General features: G+C 40.0%; 1 pseudogene; it reads left to right on the top strand.

Annotated features, from left to right (window-relative positions):
* The first annotated feature begins 302 nt into the window (after positions 1-302).
* LOC110210848 (uncharacterized) lies at positions 303-915 on the top strand (annotated as a pseudogene).
* The last annotated feature ends 6238 nt before the right edge of the window (positions 916-7153 follow it).

Here is a 7153-nt window from a genome sequence, read left to right as displayed (position 1 = left end):
CACTCCTGCTGAACCCACTCTGATGGCCTTCTCATATACTCCAGTCCCTGGATCTTCTTCAAGTCTTCACCTCAGGACCCCTCCCCTTACCTCTTTCTCTGACTCTTCACCCTTCCCTTTTTCTCCCCCTCCTTCCCCTCCCTCCCCATTTTCCTTCCCTTCCCCCATTCCCACCCTTCCCTCCATCCTTTCTCCTTCTTCTCTTCCTCAGCCTAGATGATGCCATGGTGGAAACGGCCGAGGAGACCACAGAGCCTGCTGAGGCGGACATCACAGGGCTGTGCCAGGACGTGTTCTCCAAAATGACCACGTACCTGACAGGTGAGCTGACAGCCACCCGTGAAGACTATAAACTTCTGGAAAATATGAACAAACTGACTAGCTTGAAGTATCTAGAAATGAGAGATATTGCAGTAAACATAAGTAGAAACCTAAAGGACTTAAACCAGAAATCTGCAGCACTTCAGCCTTATCTGGATCAGGTCGCTTTAACTGAGGAGCAAGTAGCAGCCCTTGACCAGGCGCTTACAAGTTGGATGCATATTCAAAGAAGCTAGAAGCAAAGTACAAGAAGTTAGAGAGGTGAGGAAAGGATTTATCAGCACAAAGACTTTAACTACAAGAATGTTTCGTAAGAGCTGAAATAAGTGGGATGGAATTTATCACTATGCTTCAGTTCCTAAAAGGAGGCGGTGCTGCTGATCCAAGAAGAATCCCAGCCCCAACCTCTGCTTGGATGGGTAACTTTGGCCAGCCTTTGATGTTTCTTAAACCTGTAGTCCCTGGAAACTCATCTTATCGTGGGCTTCATTGTGTGCCCTGGACCAAGGCTCAGAAATCAGAATGAACCCTGTCTACAGCAGACACAGAGAGGCTGTCGTCTCCCTGTCTCCTCCCTTCTTCCCCCTCCCCTAGGGCTCCACCTTGGACTCTGTTATGAATGTGCCCCCCATCCCCTTCATAACCTGTTCTTCAACTTAAACAATAAATGCCGACTTATGATCCTTAAAAAAAAAAAGTCTTCAGTTCTACCTTCGCTTCCTGCCTTTAGTCTTGACCCTCTTTATAGTCAGCCATTTTAATAAAGTGCTTTCTTGCCCCTTAGAGCCTTGTCCACCTGGTCCCTCTGCTGTGTCTATGACATTAATCTCTACGAGTCACTTTTCTCGACTCCCACCAGCAGTCACTAAATTTTGCTGACCTAGTCAGCTACTTATTCATGTTACTTACCTTTTACTGGATCCTCAGCACAAGTCATTTTCATTCATATCTGATTGTCTCCCTACCATACTCCCCACACTTGCTGTTCCAAACCTTGTCTTTTCTCAGATTCCCATCTCTATGTTACATCTCAGAAGATAAGTTGTCTTGTACTCTATCTACCAAGAAGATGAATTGACCCTCCTCCTCCTTGTGAAAATGAACCCCCTTCATTTGTGTCCTTCATCCCATTCCCCTCCTGTCTCCTCCAATATCTTACTTCTTTGAATATTCCATTTCTCTCTCATTTTCAGTTTCTTCTTCTTTACTGACTCTTTCCACTCTGTTTACCAAGATGTTTAAGTCTCCCTTATCATTAAAAAAAGATAATAATGAACAAAAAGCCCTCCTTTAACTCAGGAAAGCGTTAAGCTATTGTAGTATACCTTTCCTCTTTGCTGCTAAAGTTCTAGGGGAAAAAAAGGGAATCTATATTCTTTACTTTTGCTTTCTCATCATTCATTCCTATGACTCTTTCTAGTCTGTCTCCTGCACTCTACTAAAATGACTATACAAGGTCATCAATGACCTCTTAATTGCTAAATTCAATGGCCTTTTCTCAGTCTTCATTCCTACTGACCTTTTTGTAGCATTTGACACTTTTGGCTATCCCTCCTTTTGACATTCTTTCCTCTTGTGGCTTCCATGATGCTGCTGTATCCAGGTTCTCTCACTGCTGACTCTCATACTTCTCAATCTCTTGATGGTTCTTCTTCTCCCTTTGATTTCCTAACTATCCACCAATGTGCAGTCCCAGAAGGATAAAGCATACATCTCTATGGCTTCAAATATCATCTCCCTGCGAATGTCTCCTCAGACTAAATATTCAATTCCCTTCTCTCTCTTTAGCTCCAGTCCTAAATTTCCACCTGTTTGCAGGATGTCCCAACTGACAGCTTAAACAAGATGTGCTAAAAATGAAATTCCACTTCCCAGTGAAATCTACCCCTCCTCCCAATAAATATTCCAAATGAAACATTACTAAACTCCCAAGAACCCAGGACTCAAAATCAGAGGTCCATTTTTACCTCTACACTTTCTCTACTCTCTCCCTTTTCCTCACATCCAAACGGGTGCCCAATACTGTCAGTTCTGTGTTTGCATTCTCTCTTCCACTTTTCCCTGTATACCCCATGAATACTATCACTACTCTAGTTTGGAATCTCACACTTGGACTAATCTAATAGCCTCCTAACAGGACTCTCCCCTCTTTAATCCATCTTTCAAATGATAGTCTTATCAAATTGATATTCCTAATAAAGAGTTCTATGTCATTTCCATTCTCAAAAATCTTCAGTTACTCTCTGCTTTCTATTGGATAAAATACAATCCACAGTCTGGCTCTGACCTACTTTTTTGTCCTTATTTTATACTATACCCCTTTATACACTGCATATTTCAGACAAACTGTACTAGTTGCATTTTTCCAAACATCCTTCACACTCCTTCGTCTGTGTTTATGCAAAACATTTCCTGTCCTGAAGCACATTCCTCTTCTTCCTTCCAGGGCCAGCAAGCATACTATTACCACAGTGAAGCCTTCCTTGATTTCCACAACTGCAAGTGACTTTTCCTTCCTCTGATCACCTTAAAGCACCTTCTTTAGATCCATAGTTAGCAACTATCTCTTTCTACATGGTATCATATTTATTTATGAATGACACCTCTGCTTTTAGACCATAAATTCCTTGAGAACAGAAACAAAGTAAATTTCCACTTAACACAGTGTCATGTGCATAACAGACACTTTTTTAAAAAGTTGAAATCAAATGCATAGATTTCCTTTAAGTGCGTTCATTGATGTCCTGTTCCTTACTAAGTGAAGTTCAATCTCCTATGAATGAATGAGTGAACAAATGAATGCATGAGTGAAAAAGCGTTTGCTAAGCACTTACAGTGCCAAGCACTGGACCTGGCAATAATGGCTCTTCACCATCTGCTGCTAACTTGCTTTTTCAGCTTCCTTTATACCCTTCTCCCCATATTCTTTGCTTCAGCCAACCCAGCCTACTCTCTGATCATTGCCCGTACATACATAGCACTTCATTGCCTCCAGACCTTGTCTCATGCTGTTCCTTATGCCAGTGCAGTGACCAAGGGATTAAATTGGTGTTGGGAAAGACAGAGAGATTAGGTGAGGAAGATAAGCCTTGACAAGGACCCTAGTTTGAGTCCAATGGTATGAAGGTTGATAGCACATTCTGTGGCTTAAAGGGAATAATAAGAATTGTTCTCCCTTCTCTAACAGCAGTGTCAGAAGAATGTGGTCACTTTCTAATGATTGATTTCTGACACCTAGGACTACTGTGCACTAACCCTATGAAAGGAGAGTTGCTATGCAGTGAAGGAGAAAGAGGCTCTGGAAAAGGCTGAGAGCAAGATGACTCAAGTTTGTGAGCGAAGAATAGATGATCACTTTCAGTGAGTGACATCAGGGAAGGCTTCATGGAGGTGGTGGCATTGTAGTTGACCCTTGAAGGAAGAGGAAGATTTCAAAAGGTGGACATGTGTAGGGAATATGTTCCAGGAATAGGAGATGTCCTGAAAAAACATATGGAGGCATGATAGCACAGGCAGGATAGCACAGTATGTTTGAGGAACAGCACTAGTCAGTGGGTCTTTTCACTGGCCATCCCCCATGCTTGGAATATACTTCCTCTTCACCTCCACATTATAGAATCTCTCACTTTCTTCAAAATGCAGCTCAAGCACCACCTTCTTCAAGAAGTCTTTCCTCATTTCCTGAATTACTAGTGCCCTCTCTCCCTAACTACTTTAAACTTAACTACCTTGTATTTTTTGGCATGTTTGTATGTGTGTATGTATGTATGCACACATACATACATATGTACACACCATGTGTATATATGTGAATATGTGTACATATATACACGTGCGTATACACACATATCCACATATTGTATATAACCAAAAATATTTTAAATATACATAAAATACATAAAATATCTAAATATAAATAAAATGTTGAAGGTATAGATACATAATACACATATATATTCACTTGGTAAATACTTATATATGTACATGTTATCCCCCCCAATACAATGTAAGTCCATTGAGAATAGAATTGTTTTGTGCTTTGCCACTGTATACCTAATACTTAGCACAGTGCCTGAGATAGATATAGATAAATACAAATATCAGGCTTGTTCATTGAGTGATTAATGTGAGAGAGGCAGCATATCAAGAGTATTGGATTTGGAATCAGAGAACCTGGATTCTAATCCTGCCTCTCTCACATACTACCTATGTGACCTTGAGCAAGTAATTTAATTTCTCTGGATTTCAGTTTCTGTATCTGCAAAATGACGGAATAAGTCTATATGGCCTCTAAAGGTCCCCCAGCTCTACATCTATGATTTTATGATCTATGATGCTATAAGAAAAGAATTCTTTTCAAGTTTAGGTTGGTCTAGGTGGCCTCCATGGTGCCTCCCAATTCAGAGATTGTCTGATTCTATTTGTAAAAGATAAATGGAAATCAGGCTCCAAATAGAGGTGTGTGGGGCTTAGTACTTGTTATAAAATATATACAATCCTATAATAATCTTAAAGTTTGATGTAAATATGTGATAAGGGGGAATGCCTCCACTTTGTGGTAAGATTCTTTGGGCAGAAAGGTAGAAATGAAGTTTAAAAGGCATTATAATAGATGTAATGGAATATACTGAGTTGGCCAACTATAATTTATGAAGCACCCATGTGTCAGGCACTGTGCTAAGTGCCAGGATTGCAAAGAGAGGCGAAAGACAGTCCTTTCCCTCAAGCTACTGACAGTCTAATGGGAGAAACAGTTTGCAATAACTATATGTAAACATACAATAGACAGAATCAATTGTAGATAATCAACAGAGGGAAGGAACTAGTAGTAAAGTGGATCAGGAAAGGTTTCTTATAAAAGATGATATTATAGCTGGGTCTTGAAGGAAGCCAGGGAAGCTAATGGGAGGAGATGAGGACATTCTGTGCTATAAGGAGTGTTGAATATGAGAATTCAAAGGAGTGTGAGAATATTTATATGAATTGATCAGGGTCAGAAAAACAATATACATTTCTATGACAATGTAAATGGAAAGAACTTTTTTTCAAATGAAACTGAATATCATGTAATCATAATGACTAAGTCTGGCCCCCAAGGAGAGATGAGAAAATGAATATGAACATCGCATATACTATCAGACTCAGCTGATATGTTAGTTGGTTTTGCTGAACGTTTTTTCCTTTCTCTCTTTTTTTATTCTGTATTAGGAGGAAGAAAAGGGAATAAGTATTTGTACAGCACCCACTATGTTCCAGGCACTGTGCTCAGTGCTTTACAAATTATCTCATTCTCTGCCTGAAGAACATGAGCAAGATGCTATCTGATCAAGAGGTTATGGTAAACTCCAGTGGTAATCCTTAACTGAAGCATCAAGTGAAGTATAATAGGTCACGAGAATTTAGGAGGAGTGGCATGGCTTTCTCTAAGACAAGGACAACTCTGCACAATTGATTTTGTTGTAGCAGCCAGCTAAAAAGGAGAAACCCCCGGATGTGAGACAAGTCTTGGAGAGTCTGTTGGACAGAAGTCTTCTTGTCTGTCCTTGTTCTAGGTAATCACAATCAGGACACTATTTAGGACCCAGAGGACTATTACAAAAGGTAAATGATGATTTTGAGAAACACCTACGTCCTTGCAAAAGGAGGTCTTCTTATAACACAAGAATTTTATTAACAAATCCTAGAAGACAAACATAAATTTAAAAGAGCTGACTAAAATTAGTCATGCTGGGGGCAAAAACTGAGTGTCTATTTATCTGAGAGGCTTCCCTTCCCAGGGTCCTCTCTCAGGCAAGTGGTTTCTTTGAAGTCATATATCATCATAGTGCCGGGGAATTCAGATGAATAGTGTCAGTGCCCACAGAGATAGCTGTAGTAAACGTTATTGCTACTCACAAGGGGAGGTGGAGGACAACTGTTAGCAAATTCATTGTGTGACCTCCATTCTTGCAGTGGTCAGTACACAGTACAGTCAAATAGTGAGGAACTTTTCAGGGCTCAAATGTGGATATCATTTGACGCTGGGCCAGTATAATACAAATAAGAGATTGCTTTGCTATCTATAGGACTAGTAAAGTGAAGGCATTTTCTAAATTACCAAATGAAAAACAGGGAATTAGGAAACTTAACCTCAGTTGTGCCAATCCAGTAAGAGAATGAAAAGGATAGAAGAATGGCTGGGACCATATAAGCCAAATAGCTTTTCACTGGCTTATAATGTTGTTGTTGTTCAATTGTGTCAAACTCTTCATGATCCCATTTGGGGTTTTCTTGGCAGACATACTGTAATGGTTTGTCATGTCCTTCCCCAGATCATTTTACAGATGACGAAACTGAAGCAAACAGGGTTAAGTGACTTATCCAGGGTCATACAGCTAGTAAGTGTCTGAGGTCAGATTTGAACTCAGAAAGATGAGTTGTCTTGACTCCAATCGTTGCACTCTATCTACTGTACCACCTAGCTGCCCCAGCTCACAGTGGTTGTGCAATATCATAGAATCTCAGAGTTGGAGAACTTAGAATTGCCATCTAGTCCAAACCAGAACTGTGCAATATATTCAACAAAATCATCTAGCCTTGGCTTAAAAATCTCTAGTGAGAGGAAACTCACCACATATTCATCTCTGCATGTGTATGCCTAGTACGAAATAGTAAAACAGGAGCTGATTTTTATTTAGCTGTTACAGAGGCAGAATGAGAATTCACTGGGGGTGGGGGAATGTTGTGGAGAATCCATAGTCATTCAGGCTTAAGTTGATAAACTTATTGAATTATGAATCAGCATAAATTTCTATAGAAATACAGAAAGAAATGGTAATGGACTTAAAAGAGA

The sequence above is a fragment of the Phascolarctos cinereus genome, unplaced genomic scaffold (genome assembly GCF_003287225.1).
Source record: "Phascolarctos cinereus isolate Bilbo 61053 unplaced genomic scaffold, phaCin_HiC Scaffold_726;HRSCAF=1367, whole genome shotgun sequence".
NCBI classification, from domain to species: Eukaryota; Metazoa; Chordata; class Mammalia; order Diprotodontia; family Phascolarctidae; genus Phascolarctos; species Phascolarctos cinereus.
This window is presented reverse-complemented; position numbering and strand designations above follow the sequence as displayed.